This window comes from Mandrillus leucophaeus, unplaced genomic scaffold (assembly GCF_000951045.1).
Source record: "Mandrillus leucophaeus isolate KB7577 unplaced genomic scaffold, Mleu.le_1.0 Scaffold40, whole genome shotgun sequence".
Lineage (NCBI taxonomy): Eukaryota > Metazoa > Chordata > Mammalia > Primates > Cercopithecidae > Mandrillus > Mandrillus leucophaeus.
Genome location: NW_012104254.1, coordinates 3,358,408 through 3,381,122, shown reverse-complemented (window position 1 = coordinate 3,381,122; position 22,715 = coordinate 3,358,408).

The window sequence follows — 22,715 nt, the reverse complement described above, 5'->3', positions numbered from 1 at the left end:
ACATTAATATATTTTAGTCTTTTTTGTATCTTCATGGAGAATCATAGAGAAAAAAATGGAGAAACAAAATCAGACCTGAAGCCATTTAAATTGGAAGTCATATAGACAAATCCATATTTCTAACAGCAAATTCTATTTTCTTAGTGGTGGTGCTGGAGTTTTGTTTGCTTTCAAATTTTAAAGATTCTTATTACCTATGCATACTCAAACTTCAACTCTCCTTATGTATAGAACTCCCAAGGAAGTTCTATGTGGGAAAACTTTGAGAAGTTATCCTTTGGAGAAGAATTTTAGAAGCGTAAACTTGGGAAAGTTTACTCATCTAGAAAGTTTGGACATTTTTCATAATTTTTACAAGCGCTACCAGTGGTGGTGTTTAAACCCTTTCAAAACTGGTAGACTTAAAACTCAGAATGGATGCTGGACATCATGCTGGAAGGGGGACCTGTTATTTCAGGCATTCACTCTTTCATGCTAGATCATGGCGAACTTAAAGGAGTCATGAAGGGGAAGCCAGCGAAGCAGATGGGGGAGGGAGGTTAGGATCCACTTGGGACTCAGCACAGCAACTCTTTGCCTGCAGAAGTATGTCAATACATTAATAGCTAATATGCTGGTAGCTGAACATCAGTCCCAGCCCTGGATTCTAACCACCTACCTAAGTACCTGTCTTATAATAAGCACAAAATATGTGTGGAATAAAGGAATGGACAACAAATAGATATACACATAAGGGTGTGCCTAACCCAAATGGGAGTGCACGGTGACACTAGAAGACGGTTTTCTATCAATAAAACAAGAGTATGATACTTGCCCTTTCTCTATTTCATAGAGAGAACTATGAAAAGACACTTAGAGAAACAATTCATTTTGCTGCTGTTAGGAGAAAAACGCCTGCTGAATCAATTCTGAGTGCTGTTGTTGACGAAGTGTGTGGCACCCTGTGGGAGCCAGTTCAGTCAAGAACAGCAGTGATGCTAATCATAGTCATATCATTGCAGGCCTAATTGACTTTTCAGTCAGAGTTAATAAGCAAAGTGGTAGTCTGAAAATTACCATTCATTTTCTTCTGGAAAATGTTTTCAATGCCTCTTGATGAAGAGTGAACCAAAGGCAGGCAAATGTTTCTTTCAGGTAGTTTGTACCCAGTTCTCCAGAGCTGCTTACTGTTCACCCCACCTGCCATGCAAATACAATTAATATGCAACATTGAGAAGCCCCCCCGCCCCCCAACACCTAAGTGAACACACCACCAAAGGAAATTCCTTGAATGGTTGCACACTGGCCTTGGAGAATCAGCTTCTGTGTGCTCCTGCTTGGCTTTCCCGATTCGCCTCCAGTCTTCCCAGCCCATATGGGCAATCATCGCACTTCATTGTCCAGTACCATCATTACAATATTGTTATCATCTGAGCTGGAGTCTGACACTTTCTCTAAGACCTTTCAAATAACCCCTTTACTAGGCTTCAGTACCAAACCATTCAGGGCAAATCTCTGCTTTGTGCTTGTCAGCCTTAATAGACTGGATGTCACTTGAGCCTGTAAAAAGTGCCTGCTCCTCAGCTGTCAGTCAGTCCTGGTGGTGTCAGCTGAGAGCGTGGCTGGAGCTGGCTGGATTAGAGGGTAGTTACCATAGCTGTCAAATTACTGACAGCCTGACACCCACACTCCCAACTTCCTCTTACTGTATTTGGTTTCTATCGAGCTCTCTGGACCTTTCTTAAGGTGGATCTCTCTGTTGGAAACAGATCATAATTTGGTTAGCATCTTCAGAAGTTGGGCTCTTTTCTTGCCTGCTCTGGTTTTTAGAAAGACCCTTACTTTGAGCAGCTTTTATATTTCAGTGAATATTTTTAACCTAATTTCAGCAAAGAGTACCACCTCCCTACACTTTCCATGTTAAGGGAAACTCTGTGTGTGTGTATTTCAGTTTCATCATCCTAATTCAAGAATATATAGCCCATGCTCAAAATGTTTCCTCTTATCTCTTTTACATCTATAGTATTTTCATCCTCCTCTTCGGTCATATCTTTGCTCTGGGCGTTTGTGTTAGATGTGAAGCTCAGTTTGTGTGTGTGTGTGTGTGTGCATGTGTGTGTGTGTTTACATGTGCATTGTGGGGTGTGGGTATATATAGAACTGTTGACTTATCTATGAATGTTTGTGAATATGTATATTCATACCTAATGAAAAGCAGTCAGCTAACAGCCAAGGCAGGAAGAACAAATTGGCACCTTTCCAAACTGTGCCTTAGTTAACATTCACCTTCCATACAGCCAATTAGTGAATGAAGCTTACCCCTCTCTCCTTCCTATTCTCCTTCTTCCTACTTTTCATTCACACCTTTTCTTTCTCCCTCCTTTCTGTTTCCCCCCTTTCACTCCTTTTCACATTTGATACATTTGATATGGGTTTACTATCTTGTAGTCCCCAGGCTGGACAGCAGGCAAACAAAAATGAATGTGACTATATCCTTGTACACAAGTTCACAGCTGCCTGCTCGCATTCCTCAGGTATGTTTGAATTTCACAGCCTTTTATTTCTGACCAGGGAGCTGAGCTTAATTAACACTTTCATTTACTTAGCCAATAATCAAGGCTGATTTGCTTTTATTAAACCAGGCTTTGGGACCAGAAATGCAACTATTGCACAATCTTAAATTTGCTTACTGTTCTAAACTGCCACAGAATTAAACTTGAGTCTGCATTCTGAGCACAGCTTTCAGCACACACAGGTACATGCACGTTTAGTATTGTATGGCTGTAGGGGAGAGAAGGTACTAGGCCTCAGATAACCTACTTGTACCATAGGAAAGTCACTATATCTTGCTGAAACTCAGTTACCTTTTCTCTACATTGGGGATGATTCTTACCTGCCAAACTTATAGTTTTGATCTATGGTCCAAGTAAGACTGACCATATATATAAGAAAAACACTTTCTAAAATGCAAGGTATCACAAATGCAAATTGTGATAATAATAAGCATTACTCTATATGGTTATATATAGGATTGAAATCAGTGCTAGATTATTTGGGCTGTTTTACTGTTCTTATTTCCTTGGCCACACATACTTTGCTTTTATTTTCCTAGCACGCAACCACATAGCTGAAAAATATGCTCCCCAGTAAAAGTAATGTTACATATTGCTTAAACTTATGAACTCACACTCAAATCAGGAGCCTTTAGAGGTCTTCTCTGGTCCCTACAATGTGTTTTAAAATGTTGTGGCTTTTTAAGACCATTGTTTTTCAATGAGTCTAGCAAATGGTTCAAATTTAAATGAGCTAGTATCTACCTCAATTGCTCAGTAATTTTGTATTCCTTATAATTCCGGAAACTTGACAGAAAAAAAGTTCAAACCAGAGACTGAAAAATGTAATAAACATATTAGAAAAGGTGGAGGGGTGGGTGGGAGAGGAGGCACAAGAACTTTATGTTTTCAGTGCCAAGGCCAAAGACATATTTTTTCCAGCACTTCCTCCCCATTCCAAAAAAAATTTTTTAAATAAAAAGACCCTTATATTTCACTCAATTAAATGCTGGGAAATAGTCTTTCAATATTATTTACAAGCATTCAGCAGTTTCAAATTCAACCAACTCTCCCACATTCTTGCTTTCCTCTAACACACATTCTTTATACTGTTTGCTGTTGAGCTTGTCTACTCAGCACCACAATAACCATAGGAAAATTATTCAACTAATTTAGTGAAAAGCATCATATTGAACAAATAATAAGTGGGTTGTGAAAATGTTTATCTGCAAACCAAGTGTTCTGGCCACATTTTTGCTGAACTTCCTGGGCAAGGGTTCCACTCTGCATTAGTGATTTACATGCTGTTTCAAACCCGATTCCTTCCTGAGTCCGACTGATGAATGAAGGCTTGCATTTTGCCAGGGAACTGTCATAGTTGAGGGATGCATCTGTGGCCCTAGGGCTGAGAACGATGGAGAAATAGAATCTCCAGCATAGCTGGGCACCATAATTAGCTGAGGTAATAGATTGGCCAGCTTTTAGGAAAAACCTCCATCTGTTTTTTTCTTTCTTTCTTTTTTTTTTTTTGAAACAGAATCTCACTCTGTCACCCAGGCTGGAGTGCAGTGGCACAGTCTCGGCTCACTGCAACCTCTGCCTCCTGGGTTCAAGCGATTCTTCTGCCTCAGCCTCTCGACTAGCTGGGACTACAGGCACATGCCACCACGCCTGGCTAATTTTTGTATTTTTAGTACAATATGGTGAAACCCCATCTCCTGACCTCATGATCTGCCCGCCTCGGCCTCCCAAAGTGCTGGGATTACAGGCGTGAGCCACCGTGCCTGGCCCTCCATCTGATTTTTACCTATAAAGTAGTAAGGTGTTTTTCATACCTCCTTTTCGTGCACTACTTTGGCCTAAATTCCCAAAGTGCGAAAGTCCCAAGACTGTAGACGATGTAGGCAGTGTGAGCCTGGTGTTTTCTACCACAGACTTGGAAATAAGGCAGGCATTCCTGGGTTCATATCCTGACTACATGACTTACTAGCTATGGGACCTTAACTGTCAATTTCTTCATCTGTAAAACAGATTAAATTATACTTATCAGATTCCTATTGATTAAATGGGTTAATTTACGTAAATTTGGCATGATGTCTGGCACAAGTGCCTAATGAATTGTGGTTATTACTATTATTATTATTACTACTACTATTTGCAATCTCATCCTGATATAGTCTCTCAGTTCTCTAAGACTTTGTGAAAAGCTAAAGAAACCTTCAAGATATTAGTTGTCTTCCTACCTGACCCTATGCAATGGTACATTCCTATTTATTCATTCATTCACTCATTCATTCATTTATTCTTGAATTTATTTATTCATTCAGTTAATAAATGTTTAAAGGTCTTCTGTGTACCAGGCACTAGGCCAGGTAAAGATTTGCAAAGATGAACGTTACTTGTCCTCCAGAGATTCCCAGTCAGGGGAAATAGACACATACGTTAACATTCATAGAAATGTAATTAGAGGCCAGGTGCAGTGGCTCACACCTGTAATCCCAACTCCTCGGGAGGCCGAGGCTGGAGGATCTCTTGAGGCCAGGAGTTTGAGGTTACAGTGAGCTATGATCATGCCACTGCACTCCAGCCTGAGTGACAGAGTGAGACCCTTTTTTTTAAAAAAAGTAATGTAATTAGAGTTCTAACCAAAATGTGAAAATGTGACTCAAAGCATTTAGGAAGCAGCACTTTCTTCTGCTAGGAAAGAGTTGCTAGAAAAATAAGACTTGTGAGCTGTGTCTGGAAAGCGGGACTTACCTGCTAGTCTTTCCTTAAAGTTTAGCTATCTCTTCAGGTTCTGAGCAAGGGAACAGTAAGATAAGCTTTGCATTCTAGAAAGATCACTCATAGGATAATGGATATTTTTTGTAGCAAGAATTAGCCAAGCAGAGAGATAACAAAAGCTTTTAATAAGGCAGAGACTGCTGAAATGGAGTGGAGGGAATGAATCCAGAGATACGAAGAACACAACCAAGCCTCCTGAGAGCCAGTGTTTGGGAGCCAAGGAAAGCATGGGTCCCGGGTGGCTTCAGGGTTTTTGTTTGTTTGTTTGTTTGTTTTGTGAGATGGAGTCTTGCTCTGTCACTCAGGTTGGAATGCAGTGGCGCAATCTTGGCTCACTGCAAGCTCCGCATCCTGGGTTCATGCCATTCTCCTGCCTCAGCCTCCTGAGTAGCTGGGACTACAGGCGCCCGCCACCACGCTCAGCTAATTTTTTATATTTTTAGTAGAGACAGGGTTTCACCATGTTAGCCAGGTTGGTCTCGATCTCCTGACCTCATGATCCTCCCGCCTCGGCCTCCCAAAGTGCTGGGAGCCACTGCACCCGACCAGTTTCAGGTTTTTGACTTAGGTAACTCAAGTGGAGAGTGAAGTCCTCTCAGAGTTGGCAAATACAAAGGAAGACTTGGGTTAGAGGGAGTTCCTAAGAGTGAGAAGGGCTGGGACACAGGTGAATTTATAATTTGGGGCAAGTTAAATAGAAGATGTCCCTGGGATAGTTGGAGAAAATGCTCGATAAACATATGGAGCTTAGGAGAGCCCTGGAAGAAGATTTATGTGTGTCAAGAGAGGGCTTGGTGGAGAAGAGATAGGTGTGGATGAGGTTATGCAGGAGATGGTAGCTGAGAAGGACCCTAAACGAGGACTGGGAATGGAACTCTCAGCATCGAATGTTAGGACAACACACGGAAGAAGAGCCTGGGCAGATCCCAAGAAAGAGCAGCTGGGGGAGCCGAGAGGATGCTGGAGAAGTCATGGTGTGGGTGTTTGGAAATGGCGGTGGGGTTGGGGGGAGGGCAATTTTTATTTATGAGAGAAGTCAAATGAGCTGAAAGTCCTTCAGAGAGGAGGATTACCAGCAACCCAGCAACAAAGTTCAGTTACTCCTGAGGGATAACAGGGTGCTAGGTAGAAGGGCCAGTGAATAGAGGGTTTCTAAGTCTGTGGGGTGGAGCAAGAGGCCTAGATGAGAGAGAGAGGTTGAGGATTATTGGGTTATCAGATTCCCACTTTAGGGCTCAAGTCACACCTCTTTGCATGCTGCTTTATCTTCCTTACCACATCTTTGACTGTGGCTTGTAAATTTTTAACCCTGTTCCTTTAGCCCTCTCAGACACCCAGTTGAAAAATATGTGATGAATTAGAAGAATTAGCATTTGTCATCTCCAAGAATCCCAGGTGGCTCAGAAAAGTCCTGAGTAGCTTCAGTTACATGTTTTTGTTCTGATACCTCTGTTTTCAAACTGATTGCATCACTGCCTCCTGGAAAAACCCGACAGGTATGATACCCTCCTTGCCTAACCCTGCGTTCTTCCTCTCAGTAGGCAGGAGTGACGAGCTGCCTGGAACCAGCAGCTGAGGCACCCAAAGACCCGGTGTCTCTGAACAGCTTTTAGTGCTTCCTTCCCTAAACTGCACCAGTGCCTGCCTGGGCTGAGCAGCAAGAGAGACATCTGTGATATCTGATGACAATCATCTCTGATTAGAGTGTCACTACATAGCACAGGCGAGCAGGGGCCACAGCTAATTAGCTATGTGAGGCTAGCACTCTGTTTACTGGAACTGTACTAACAAGTTGCAGCTTTTTCCAACGCAGAAGAGTCATCGCACAAATGCCAGCCGGGAGCCCTTTACTCCAACAGTTTAGGGACAGAGGTGCTACTTCCTTACTACACTAAAACCATGAGACATGAATATCTTTGTGCTGAGAGCCACTTTTAGTCTATGTTTCCACCTTTTGTAAGCTGTCACTTCAAGAGATAGTAGTATAAGTTGCTTTATAGAATCTGATATTACTCTAAGTGGATTTGCACTTTTAAATGAGTATTTCTTTTTTCTTTTTTAGCAGTCCTTGGGTTGTATCAGGGAATCAGCTAAGTCTGAGAAACATAGCTAAGATAGGCCTTCTCATTTGAGCTAAAAGGCTGAAAGAAGCAGAGGAAAAGACTAGAAGTTTAGTAGGAATAAAAAAACAAGATCTGTCTTATCCCATTGATATTTGATAGATTTTATTTGTTGTTCACAGACATAATGTGTTGAATGATATATTTTCAGCTTTTGCTATAGAATCAGCATGGTTGAAATAATTTTAAAGATATTCTAAGCTTTTTTCAACATAAGGGAAAATTTCCATGTAAAATTTTATCCACCTATTAGAAGACCTTCTCCGATAACTTCAAGAAGTGATAGGCCATTTTGTAGCTTTCATTTCCTTTAGAAACAAATGCAGACATTTCATGACAAATGAATTGGGCACATTTAGGGGAGCAGTTAATGCTGATATGTCTCTTATTATTGTTTGAGCATGATCTCAAATACTTTTGCACCTTAGGAATTGAGAAAACTTTGGAGTACTTTGCAAAGTTAATGAAAATTAGCAGTATCATCCTCTGAATTACTTCTGCCAGAAGCCTAAATTTCCACAAATGGACCCATCTTTTCATATAGCAAATCCACCGTCTACTCTTACACAGTCCCCAATTTTTCGGTCACAGACCAGTATTTTGCTGAGTTCCTACTCTCTTAGTCAAAATCAGTTTGCTCAGAGACTTTCAGGAAACAGGATTTCAAAATAATTCTAAAAGCCTGTATATTGTTATATAAGTGGATGACTTTTCATGGGCTCTTACACTTGGAATTGATAAATATTTTTATTCATTTTCCAGTGAAAACTATGGATTATACATCTTGAAAATATGTGCAGTGCTCCTAGTACCATTGGATGAAATGCAACCTATTAGGAATATAAATATTTTCAATAAAGTCTATTATGAATGTAGTATTTAATTTTGGTGCTGTTTAAAATTCATTTATTTATATTTATCATCAAAAGCACATTTCAGAGTAGATTTCAATAAACATCCATATTTAGAAATTCAAAAATGTATTACACATGTTCATTCATTTCTCGTTGGTAATTTAAAACAAGCGAACTTTTTTTCTTAATGGAAGTGTTGGTTTTTTTTTTTTTTTTAATTTCTTGAACTTTAAACAAAATTCTCTCTCCAGGTGGAAAGTTGATTACCAACTTTCGGTCTGGAGGTAAATTTTACAGCTGTTTTAAACCCAGGAAAGTGAGTCTTATGTGGGAAGTGCTGACACAGCCTTATCCACCGCGGATCGGCATGAACTATACCGCTGTAATAAGGAGTTATTATGTATGTGTAAAAATAATGAGAGGCCGTGTCTGAAGAGAGCTAATGTAAAATGCTAAGCAATTATAGTTGGTTACACAGTATAGGTTAATATTCCTTCATATAGCTGCACTTTTTTCTTCTTTTGTCCTCCAGAACTCCTAATGAAAATTTTGAGACCTGACTGTAATGATAAGCAGCCATTCACACGTCCTTTGTGTCAAGGCTGTTGCATTAATGCTTCCCTTCATATAACATTTTGCATAGCCTAAAGCATCTATTAAAATCCTTTGTAAAATTCATGAAACAAAAGTGGTGGGTTGAGTCTAGGGGGAGAGAAAGTAAGCTGCTTATTAGCAAAAAGTCAAAAACACAGGGCCAATTACAGATCTGAACAAGAAGGGCTAAGGAACAGCGTGGGGAGTAATTCTTTCTGCAGCCCAATGGGCTCAAGCGAGGGGCAGGTTAGATGAAAATAGAGCAACAGTCTGAGCAGTAATTAAACGGAAATGTTTGGAGTTAGAAATAGCTCTATAACAACGGCAAGAAATGCTCAACTAAAACAATGTCTAGCCTCACGAACATGCTAAATTGGAAGGATTTAGGGGTTGTTCCCTAAAGGAGACACTGGGGGTAGTGAAGGGGAGCAGAGGCTCAGGAGATATGTAAAGAATCTGTTTGGTATTTCAAATGTTATAAATTAGATTTATAAAGAGACAGAGAGACAGAGAGAGAGAGAGAGAGTATGCCTTCCTACTGAACCAGCAACATAAAACTGAATAAACCACAATAAGATTGCCCTTTTTCTGTTATAAACTTGGCATTAAGCTTGTCATGTTCAATGACAGCCTACTAGGCCTCATGCTTTACCCTTTGGAATTTGAAAGATTGGCAGGTGTCATGATTTCCCTAACATAAAAGACCTTGCAGATAATGTTCACCATGCACATTTATACTTCCATAACTCCACTTCCCTTGTTTCGGTATCGTCGGGTGAGCTTTCCACACAGGCTGTCGGTGCTGGGGCTGCTCAGAAGCCTATCTGGCCTGAGGACAATGCTTACTGCAAAAGGAGCTTGCAGTACAGGCCGTACTTTTATGATTCTCCTTAGCAGTCTAAACATGCCCCACATTTACAATAATGAGCTGCTTTGTAGAGAGCGGCTCTCTGAGAGCACTATTACTTTTCTTTGAAATGTTGAATGCAACCAGAATGACTCTTGTCTGACTTAAGGCTAGAAACAGGGTCCCGTTTAAACAATAATCTCCTCTCTTTGCAACCACCCACCCCAGCCAGATCCTTCCAATAACTCCAAGAGAAAAAAGTAAAACCAATGTTAAGGGAAATACAAACTCCATTGAAGGCTAAGAGTTCCATTTCAATTGGTATCACCTAAGGGCACCTGTTTGCTACCAACTAATGCCACTTGAAAATAAACAAATGGATCTTTTCAGAAGAATTAGTGTCAAGAATGAGAATCTTACATTTTTTCCAACCCAAAGAGAGAGTATGAGTAGTTGGCTAGGCACTAACCATTTACAAAATAGTTTCATATGGGATTTCGATAAATCTGGCCCCACACTTTTTAATCTTTTTATTATGGAAAAAATGTGTATATAAAAGAGACAGAATAACATAATAACTCCACGTATACTCATCATTCAGCTTTGACGAATATCATCTCATGCTCATGGTCATTCTGGTCTCACTAATGCCCTGTCTACTCCCCAGGGAGTAGTTTTGAAGCAAACCCTAGGCATCATTTCATTTATCACAACAATACACATTTCAGGGCTTAGGTCTAAAAGAAAAGAATTCCTTTGCTTTTTGTTTTAACAGATCAAGGAAATATTTTGAACCTCCAACCCTTTGACAGTTTTGTGGGCATTTTTTTCCATGAGCTGCATTTCTCAAAATAATATAATCATATCATATATTAGAAATATAAAGAAAATCTCAAGAGCATCACTGGTCTCTGGTTTGCTTTGGAGGAGTGTTTTCTCACTTATTTCAGAGATTTGGGTAACTGAACTTTTCTTCTGTGAGCCACTGTCACGTTATTTGTAAATTTTCACTTTTGACATTCAAATCAATAACATATTTTAATATATCTATCTTCTTAGAAATTGGTTTCACAAAAATCTTGACTCAAAAGTATGTATTGGGCACTTACTGTGTGCCAAGTTCTGCATTAGGTACAGGAAGCCAGGCAACCAGGCAAGGGAAGCAAGACACAGAAAATTAATCTCCCCTCTCGCTGATCCCCAAAATTTGCTGGACATCTTACAGGGACTGTGGCATTTGATTGCCTTCTATATTGGTAGATGTTGCTAGATAAGAAATAAATATGTTTTTTGAAAAAGGAATAGGAAATTTGTCCTTTTCCATCCTAATACTACTGTTGTTTCCTTAATGGTCCCAAAAGATAAATGTTTTACTCAGATGTAAACCATGTGAACTCCCCAGTCATTGGTACGAGGGTTACCCAAGTCTTACAAAGAAAAATATCCCTATCCTTATGAATACACTGTAAACATACAAGAGTGAATTATTATATTTTTAAAAATCTAAATAGATTTCTTTTTTAATTAAAGAAATGATTTTTTTCTTTAGTTTCTTACATTGATATTTTCAATAAGTGGCAAAAAATATATAGCAATTTCAAAATGGCAACATTTTTTCTCTGATTTCTTTAGAACACCAAAGGGGTAAGACTTGATCATTTGACTGGACAAGATGATGTAATGTTTTTTAAGGAGTGGATGGTACTGATTCTTTAAAACATTTTTATTGTTATGTACAAAAGATTATTTGCAACATAAATTTGAATTACAAAGCATAATATTAAAATGAACAGTGTGAATTTCCACCCAATTCAAAACTACGACACCACCAAAGCCTTTGACACCTCCACTGTGCCTCCATTCCAGCTCTTGAGGTAATTTTATCCTGCATTTTCTATTTATACTATTTTATAGACTTTAAAAAATAAATTTGCTATATATGTGTATATAACTACAATTGTGTAGTTTGGTTTGTTTTGAGGCTTTATAAAGTAGTACCATATCCTATGTGGTCTTTTAAAACTTGCTTTTCTCATTTCACATTATTTCTCTGAGATTCATTCAGAACATACGTTTTTATGTGTCCTTCATTTTCTCTACTATATAATACTCCATTCTGTGAACAGAAGATAATTATTTGTCCATTACCTTGTCAATGGGCATTGAGTGGGCTCTGGTGTGTTGGCTTGTTCGTTTGCTATTATTACAGACAATGGTGCTGTGAACATTCTTGATTTTGTCTCCTGGTGCATATAAGCAAGAATTTCTCTAATTCTGATTTTTTTTTCCTTCTAAAAATTTCACAAATGGCAGTGGGGGATATATTGGTACTCTTTTTCTATTAATAAAGACCTATTAATTTCCACAAATTAAATTAATTTAAAGTGAAAACGATAGTTTTAAAAGTATAGTTTTTATGCACATAGGACAATGGGATCATGACTCAACAGCAGGAAGATATAGCATGGATTGGCTCATGAAGCCCTTGAACTGGGAGAGTGAACCAAGATAAAAATGTCAGAAGTTTCTGAACTGAAGGACCCAAAAAACTGCTCAAGGAAACCATGCTGAAAATGGCTTAGTTCCATTTGCTAAAAGAGGTTCAGTTAATAAGAAGGGACCATAAAAGGAAACAGAGTCATTTTAAGCCAAATGATTGTGGGAACTACATTTAAGCTACTCTTTTTATTTTCCAAGACAGCTTCATAAACAAAACAAAACAAAACAACAGGGAAAAAAATACTCACATGGCGTAAATCTCTGGAATATTAAATGAAAACGCGTGTTTGGCAAAATACCTCAGGATTTTCTAAACTATTATCTCCCTATAGTTTCACTAACATGTTAACCTACTTAGAGCAATTAGTGCTTCATTAGTAAGGCTAACTAACTGTTGCCGGGCCCTGTAATGATTTGCCAGGCTTTCCAGATACAAGTGCATAATCAATGTTTTCCAATTACTTCTATAGTGCAACCACTATTTCAAATAAACTAGATAATAATACAAACCCATTACTGGAGCCGAAGTAGCAGAGGCATTTAATTGCAAGGCAGTTCTTCTCAGCTTTTAAAATTTTTCACACTAATGAAGTGTCATACAAAAAAGTTGTATTGATTTTTCCACCACATGGCTTCAACCACAAATATGTAATTATCCCTTTTATATCTAGCTAGGGGATTAAAATAATCTATAGTATATAGCCTTTACTTATCCCTGATGGGTTTAGTAGTACTTTTACCCTTTTCAAAATATGCAGCCCTTTGATGAATGAACTTTAGGCAAAATGTTGCTTTATCCGTTTCAAATCTTTGCTTTCTAAAGTCAGTTTGTGTGCAGGCATTAAAGTCTGAAATCTTGAGCTTCTGAAACCTCCTAAAGAACACATTCTGATATAATTTAATTTACTGAGTGCATCATAGATATTTTTTCCACTAAAGAAATCAACATGGGTATACAGTATTGCACATTAGCCATGCCTACATTTGCATTTCACTGTACTTACATTTTTATTCATAGCTAACATTTTATTAACCATGTTATATTTTCACACAAATAAAGTGTTCTCGGCATTAATTGGAGCCAATTCTTTCCCAGGTTTTCAGAAAAAAAAAGAAGTAAGAATAATCCACTGGCATTAAATTTCTTATTTTCTCATCACAGTTTGGTCAATAAACGAGGGGAAAAAAGCATTTTCTTTATGAAAAGAGAAAGTCATTATAAGTATAAAATGAATTTTGCAGAGATCAGATATTAATGCTGGAAGCATAGGGCTTTTTAAAAATTAGCTTGTCTTTCTTGATCTTTTTACACATAAATTGGTTCCTTTCAACATTTTTGCTGAAAATTCTTTTGGTAACACTTTAACATTATTTCAATTATAGTCAGTGTAAAAGTAGATTCAAAAGGGTAAAAAATACAGCTTAAATGTCTGCAAGACCTTGTTCGTAACATTCATATGTCAAAAACTGTATCTCCCTATAGTTTCAGTAACATGTTAACCTACTTACCACCCTGAGTTTTCCCAGATGCAAGGATTTTTTAGATTTCTTGCCTTTCTGTGTTTTGTGGTTTGAGGAACCATTCACAGTCAAATTATATTCCAAAGTCTGAAAATTCTGTCAAGGTGACTGTAGATATTTTTTAAAATAAGTCAAAATGGCAAAAATTTAGTGGTATAGAGATATAAACTTAATTTTTGGGTGACATTTTAAACCTAGGTATTTCATGTTAACTTTAAAATTTTTCCAAGCAGAGGATTTATGGAAAAATAAGTGACTATAAAGAACTGCTTCATACCAAGAAGAACAGGCTAAAAATAAAGACATCCAAAGTTACCATGGATATGTAGATCTCAATAATAATTATAGTATGTTTAATCTGTTTTCATAAAGGTTGCAAACATTCCTTTTTTTAAGTATCACTTTTATATATTGTGCTATAGTACCAGATTGTAAAAGAAGCAAACATATACAAGTATATTATTAAAATAAATAAAACTATGAATTTAAAGGCCAGTTATGTATGACATTTGCATCTAACATCTATGGAAAATATCCTTCATGGTAGAGGTGATATCTGCAGATGAAGGGTAAAGGCAAATGAAAAATGGGTAAAGTAGGGCAGCTTGGATACTAAGGAAAGCTACAGTTTATTTTTAAATTAATTCACACACAAAATGTTTTAATATTGATTTCTTTTTAAAAATGCCCTTGAGATTTATTCTACATGATTCTTCCTATATGGAGGATTAGTGTCCCTGGCCGCCTGTTGTTTGCTTTTCTGATATTTTAAAACATTGTTTTAATCATCTTTAGGGATCCACGGAAGCAGTGATCATGTCCGCGCTGGAACAGGTTGAGAGGTGAAATATTCTTTCTAATGTAACATACAGTATTAGTTTCAACCCCGATTTCCACATGCTACGTACAGTATACGTGCAGCCTTATGTGGTGGTAAAATACAAGTAAGAAATATGACTGTATCAAAAACAGATTATCATCAGGAATTGTGAGAAAGATAAAAAGTGGAATTTCTGTCAAGAAGAAAGAATGAGATGAGCTCCGCACTATGGATTTCAACTCTCCAGTCTGCATGTGACTGGGAGTGGTGCATGTTTCCAAGATACTAAAACGCCATTACCTTGACCGTCGACATGAAGCGATCAGAGTCATATTTATTGATGAAACTCTCAGCTCCCAACCTGCCGCACTGAGTGTGCATCATACAGCTGTCAGCAGAGCCAGGGCACCACAGCGATGAGTGCTTGTGACATTTCCCTTTCATAATTTATGAAAACAAAAGATCTTGAAGTTTGTAGGACACCAGAGTAATTTTAAAATAGTCTTCACGAAGGCTATATTGTGGTCCGTAAAATAAGCACTTTTCTGGCTTATGGTTTTTAGGAGAAGCAATTGCAAACCAAATTAGAACCATAAACACGGCCATTATTTAAAGAATTCTAATCCTGACACGAGGGTTACAAGTACAACCAGCTATTTAGGGTGGTGGTAAATTACCATAATACCAGAGCATAATTCTCTTCATGGTGTGTGATGGTTTCACCTACACGTGATTTCACAGGGGTTTTATGAGTTTAAGACCCTAAAAATCCACTTAAGTATTTTACTTCTTCAAGGTAATATTTTTCATCTGTGACACTGCTTGGTCGCTAAAAGAGAAAGCATTATTTAAAACTAAAAACGCTAAACAAAGAGCAAAAGGATTGAGTCTTCCATGCTAACTATTATATTAGATTTGATTGAACAAGTCAGTAATGACCATGAACTGTAATGTTGAGGGGGGAGATCTCCCCAGTAAGAAATTACCCCTGAATGAAGAGTAGCAGATTGTGCCATACTGTGAGATTTTTAAAAAAGTACATACATGTTTTTAACAAGTAGAAAAAACACCATATGTGACACATATGAATACATGCATTTTGGAATCAAGTGACCTCTATGCTCAAGTTGTTCAAGTTCAAACTTAACCAAGAAAACATCTTACAGAAATGCTAATCAATTCCTTGTTTTTTGTTCATTTTGTGATGTTTAGGTGGAGGAGAATGGGAAAGAAGACTGGGGAGAAAGATCACTGGACATGTCCCACATTTAGACATACATGATTTAAAAAGTATGATTTTCACATCATCATTTCATTCTGCCTAGGATACTTATGCACCTACCTATGAAATAGAATGTGGCTTATAACTATAGAATAACAAAATTACATCAAATAGGAATATGCTATCCATATATACATAAAATAATTTCATTATTAACATTAGTTTTATCTTAGTATTTTCCATCATCTTTCCAAACAGGAAGCAATTTATTTTTCTATTCTACCCACTAAGGTAGAAATGCAACGTACACTTCTAAAGCTAATTATTCAAACATATGAGAATTCCTGAAAATGACCTTGAAGCAATTAAGGGCATGTGTATTATATGTTTAAGGCTAGTATATCTTCCCCGGAAAAGGCCTCAATCCTTATTCAAGGGGAGATGCTGGGGAAAAGATAGTCTTGCATTATGTGTATGGAAAATGGGGGCACACGGGCACTAGGGTCTCAAACTGATGTAAGCAGGTCTTCCTATTATTTGACAGGCAGCCCAGAAAACATGGGGTGATGCCTCCCAGGCTGCAAGATCAGGAAAAAAATGCCCAGAACCACCCCTCCTCCCATGCATTGGCATCCCTGATGGAAAGGCAGTCCCTCTGTTCCCACACTCTTAGCCCAAGGCCACAGTTTGTATCCCCCTCACCAATACCCACCTGGAAGAAGATGCAGGAATAAAGAGGAGCCTTTTGGACCTGAGTGTGAGCAACGCTGGTCCTCACACCTGAAACACAACCCCAGCAGGGGCTACTGGTCCCTATGTGACTCCTCCTAAAACTTCCACTGCTGACAGTCAGTGTTGAGAGAGGATTACAGATGGTAGATATGACTGAGATAAAGAGAAACTGAAAGCAGGGACATTTTGACCTGGAGGCCTATGGCCTCTGAGATTGAGCTCTTTTTTATTCCTAGCTGTAACTTAGATCAGCTTCTTGATCTCTACAATGAGCCTCACAGAGATGATTTGAGGATTAATTGAGATAATGCACAGACCATAGTGACCGGCACATAGCCCTCAATAAGTAACAGCTACTACTATATTATTGTTGTTGTTCAATGCGTGAGATATAAGTGCCTCTGTGAGTGTATGTGTGTGCGTCTCTGTGTGTGTACATATGCATGCGTGTGTGTGTGTGTGTGCACCTACTATATTTTCTCCTGGATGCACAGTGTGCATGCCTATTATCCAAAGGAGGATACGAAGGAGATAACTGGGTTTAAAACTGGAGAGCGGGGAGAGAGAGAGAGAGAGAGGAGGAGGAAGAGACAGAAAAGAGGGAGAGAGGGAAAGAGAATGGAAGAAGAAGGGAAGGAAAAAAGGTATAAGAAAGAAAAAGAAAAAAATATAAAAGGTCTTAGCACCTGACCCTCCTCCATGACGTGGGCATTCTTTCAAACTCTTCCCCTTCAGACCCTCCAAACTGGGGCACCAATCCCAATAGGTAGGTGAGATCCCATCCAATTTATGCTGTCAGATCATGTTCCAGATCCCCTCCCCCTTATTTGTATCTCGCAGTGTTGAAGCCAGAGGAGCAGTGTAGCACGGGGGTTGAGATGAAGCCTGTCAGACAGCATCAGAGCTGAAAATTACAGCTGATTAAAGGAATAAAAAACCTCCAGGATCATTTGGTATTCTCAAAATTGACAAGTTAAGGTGCTACCCCTTTAAATGTCTGGTTGGTCTCTCAGCTCTGAGATGGAGCTTTTTCTGGACCCCTGTTTATAACCCTGAGAAACAGAAAGGAGTGAACTCCCCACCTTTTATGAAGCTTTAAAAGCTTTGTTTTCACTCTCCAGTGTTTTTCAATCTTAAAAACAAAACACCAGGAAACTTCAGTTTGAGCATAAACAGCCCATTTTCCTAACAGGAGTAAAGCTTCAAAAGCCTAGGAAGCGGGTGAATGTGAACACTGGCAGCTGCAGTTTATTTTCCAGGAGGTTAAAAAAGCTGCAAAGCCCTGTTTCCCCTTCTAAAGGAACATAGGAAACGACCTCCTTTGCAGTGAAAATAAAAACGTGAAGTTGGTACTTACCGACGGTCACACTAATATAATGCCCTCTAAAAAGCCTGCGATAACCGTATTCACAGCCATTAAATTCAGGGATGCAATGGAAGCTCGTAGTAATGCCGGCCTTATGGAGACTAGTGGTGCACAGCCTCAAATCTTCCTACTACTTACTGTTTTTCTGTTTGCTGCTCTTTATGGGAGCGTACATTTTTATTTTTTTTATGGATGTTAAAACATTTATAACTGTGCAAGGTCAATGTAGAGAGCCTTGCATAGAAACTGAAACTGTACAAGTAGCCACAAGGGATGGATTAAACCTAGAAGAAGCTAAAGTGAACATTGCAAATGTGTAATGGCCATTTTAGGATGCTCGTATCAAAATGGCAGGCTGGAATAGAAAAGTCAACGACCATCAAGACTGTCATAGGGATCAACCTGTGTCCGTGGCCAAGATGGTGAGGAGAAGTTCTTAGGGCCTGGCCTGGTGACCTATGAGGGCCTCCATTCTGCCTCTTTCTAGCCCGTTCTACCCTCAGTTTCTCTATCCCACCTGCATTTCTTCACAGGCTACCCAAACACCCCTACCTCCCTATATGGTGTTTGCCTTGTCCCCGGACTCCTACCTAGGACCCCAACTGGCCACTTGCCTTAAAGATGCATGGATTTTTAACTTAAAGACAGCTACTCTGAGTCTCCTATCGTCTGGTATGTGTTTGATAATTAATAGATTTCTCATGAAAAGATGAGAACACCCATTGCAATTCTTTTCTTCACACATGGGAAAGAATCAGCTTATAAACCAGCTGCATACGGTTATCTCTGATTAGCCTTCAACCCTATTTCACAGGATGTAGGGCCTCAGTTGTTGCAAGTTACGTCTCTCAGAGAAAATCAACAAACCCAATGAGTTAACTGACAGGTTTATTTGGAGTCATGAGAATGCAGGGAGCTGAATAGGAGGAAGAGGAGCAGAATTGTTTAATATGCCAGATTTTCGTGGCCAACGCACATGAAGAAGGCTCTTGGGAAGAGCAAGAGGTTCTGTCTGTGAATCCCACCATTTACTAGCTGTGCAACCACAGACAATTCACTTTACCTCTCAGGTCATTAGTCTTCTCCTCTGTAAAGTGAGGATAAGTGTACCTGCCCTGCTGTCCAACTGTAATAGGCAGCACTACACGAATGTTAGATTTTGCCTATTTAGCCAACAGAAAAACAAGCAAACATCTAGAAAGAAGACTGGTCAAACAAGCAAAAGACCATCACTCTAATATCTGCTTCTTCACTGATTGAGGTCATCTGTCCCCATTCCTTTGTCTGTAAAATGGAGTAATAAGCCAGGCTTTTTACTTTGTAAAAGATAGCATAAAGTACTATTTATGAAAATGCTTTGAAAAATGTCAAATGTTATATAAACATGCAGTATTATTATTTCTGTTTTGCAATAGAAGCACTTTAAAAAAGTGTTCTCCTGATGTCTGCATCTAATCTTTTCAGGCATGATTCTGTTTAAAACCTGATATTTCAATCAAATAAATACATAAACATTTAACACATTCCCATGAAACATACAAAGTCTCAAAACATTGTTATTAATTCACAGATTTCTTTTTTCACAAGGGCATATCCTCCCATAGTCTTCCTTCTGATTAGTCACAAACTTCAAGGCAATGTCTAGACCATGCCAACCTACATTCAAAAAGTAAGAAGTTCAGATTTTTGTCTATGTGACTGGAAACAATGTGCTTGGCTGGTTGTGGTTATTAACATAGTCAATTCCGTAAGTTAACTGAACCAATGACTGCTTTCTTTACTGAAAATCAAAATGCATGGCCTCTCAAATCATAGCAATGCTTATGCCCTCAGGAGGATTTCAGTCTAGTTGGACAGAAGGACATGCACACAAAGAAGAAATTCAACATCTCTGTCATGTGTACAGGAGTGGCCTTCTGCTGGATTTCTTTTTTTTTTTTCTTTTTACTACAAACCACTTTCAGAAGGATAAATTTGTTTCAGCCCTCATGATAATTATTGGCAGTATTTCTAAATCCTCTAACCTTTACCTGTTGCATGGATAGATACATAAGATCTTGAGTATAATAATTTATGCCCAGCTTTTTTCCTCTTTTGACTTTAGTTTTGATATCACATCATGATTCAAAGCTTGGTGCACCATAAATTTTCTCCAAATGTGTAGTAATTCCTATGTGCAGTCCAAAGTTATGATTCATTTATACTGGAGTGACAGCATAATACCTAGGTGTCAGAATCCATTAAAACTGTTCAATGTCTTCTGTTTATTTTTAGAACCAATTGAGACTTAACTGATGGTGAAAAATATACAGTCAAGTGTGTTTACTTCACCTTTACAAAGAATCCGTTATAGTCCCAATTAATTTGTTATTCCTGTCACAACAGGTACTGGAAATTTCAAAACTGTCATTACTGTTTCTGCCTTTCTTTCGAGGCCTTGTGTTTATTTTTAACCCATTCAGAGATGTCTGTCTGTTGTGAGCTAAGGATTTCTCTGTGCATGTGTGTGCATGTGTGTATGAGAGAGAGAGAGAGAGAGAGAGAGAGAGAGAGAGAGAGAGAAAAGAATGATAGGATATAAGATAGGTAAGGCTGCATGTTATTTTCATTTGGTTAAAATCACTGAGTATGTACTCAGAACAGTATAACTTGATACAGATTCAGCACGAGAAATCCCTTTCCTTCTTCCAGAGTGTGATGTTCTTTCTATTAACATTAAACATTTCTTTCAGAGTATATGGAGACTCAATCCTGGTAGAATAGACAATAGCAAAATTTGAAATGTTCTAAATGTGATCACCATTGCCATTGAGGTATATTTCTTCCTGTGTAATAAATATGGTTCTTACTTATTTCTGAATATTTTATATATGTTGCTTCTAATGGGAAAGTCTGCAGTGCATGGAGAGGAATGGCTGTTAGTTCTTCCAGGCAAAAACCAAGTTTCATTCACCACTTTTTGCGGGCATGAATTCTCATTTGTAAGGAATTATTTTTGGTAACCTGAAAATATAAACACACAAAATTGGGCCTCATAATAAGCATGGAAATTATCAGAAAAATTGTGCATAAGACAATTTCATCACAAAAAATTCCATCTGTACTCAAGTCAATAATGACAAAATAATCAAAAGTAATTTAGACATAGGCGAATGAGAAAGCAACCCATCTCTTCCCTGTTACTGTTTCAGGAAGCTGATGGTATACTGACATTACCAAGCAGTGAGGATCGGAATTCACTATGCTCACTCCTTGGCATGGCATGTACCTGAGAGTAAAGAATGCTGTGAGGCTTAGAAGTAGGCACACAAGAATCAGACTGCCTTGGTTTAAACCCCAGTTCAACTTCTGGCTTGAATTCAAACTGACTTAGTGATGTGTTCTTAAATAGGCTACTTAACCTCTCCGAGTTTCAGGTTTTTCTTTGAAAATGTGAATTATAATATTTCTAAGTTCCCATGCCTGCAGTATGAATTAAATAGCATAGTGTATCAGAAGCACTTAGCACAATTCCAGTCATGTGATAAGTTCATAATATGTGCTGGTTTTAATGTAACAGTGAGGAAAGGCAAGATCTAAGTAACCCTGTCTGGAAAGGTTTGAGGATTCATTGGGCTCAGAGGAAGCCCAGTTCTAAAAGACAAGCAAAGAACTAGAGAGATCTTTTAGGATGGAAATGGGAACTAAGAGATGGAGCCGTTACGTGGGCTTAGAGCAGGGAGCAGAGGCACCTTCAACTGGCTGAGAGGGGCACTAAGGCAAGGTCAAGAGGGAGAGGCTGCCACCTCCAAGGACCCACAAGCCCTGGTTATGGCCAAGTTTCTGCACCACAGTGGACACACCTTTAAGCTTTTATAGTGAATGTACCATAGGCAGACTGAACCAGACAGGAACCTGAAAGACTGTAAGGCAAGGAATGGTGCCCGATAACTCGTTTCAGGCAGGCAAGTCAATGTGCACCGTGAGTTCAGCTGGTAAGAATTTATTATAGAGAATTTACCCATAGCCCACTTCTCTGAAAGGATTTAAGATAACACATCATAAGCTTTAAAAAACAAATTTTTAAAAAGGCACTGAAGGAAAGGGGAAATTGGAGTATAGAAAACCAGAGTAAGCTCTAACATTTGTTACACTGAGTGCAAAATTTGTCTATGAGCTTCTCGATAACCAAAGTAAAAAGTGTAGCCAGTCACATGTTGAGAGAGATGATAGCACAGTCATTCTTCCAGGAAGCCAAAATATTTTGATATTAAATTCTGGAAGCTATGCCTTACATAAGGAAAGCTATGTGGCTACTTCTTATTGATATACGACAAGAAATCTGTCCTCTGTCAAGTTGCTTTTGAAATTTCCAAACTTATCTCAACCAAACTAAGGAGGTAATAGAATTATTAATCCCAAATCCAGAAAAGAAAAGTAGAGAATGTCCCTAAAAGCAGCTAGAGAAAGATAGGAGGGAGGAATGGGGAGCTGGTGAAGATAGATTCAGGCTGCTACAGAATTAGAGATGGCTTTGACTGTTGATCTCTACTGGCCTGTTTCTTACAACAGTAATGGAACTAAGAAAAGTCTAAAGAAATGCATACATGAATCTCAAATATAATAGGAGGTAAACTACTCAACAATCCAGTAACTATGGTCAGTTCACATTGGCAACTGGAGAGCTCTGCATGTGAAGAACAATCTAATTGTATGGTTGTTCTGTTTTGTTTTGTTTTGTTTTTTTGAGATGGAGTCTCACTCTGTTGCCCAGGCTGGAGTACAATGATGCGATCTTGGCTCACTGCAACCTCCACCTTCCAGGTTCAAACGATTCTGCTGCCTC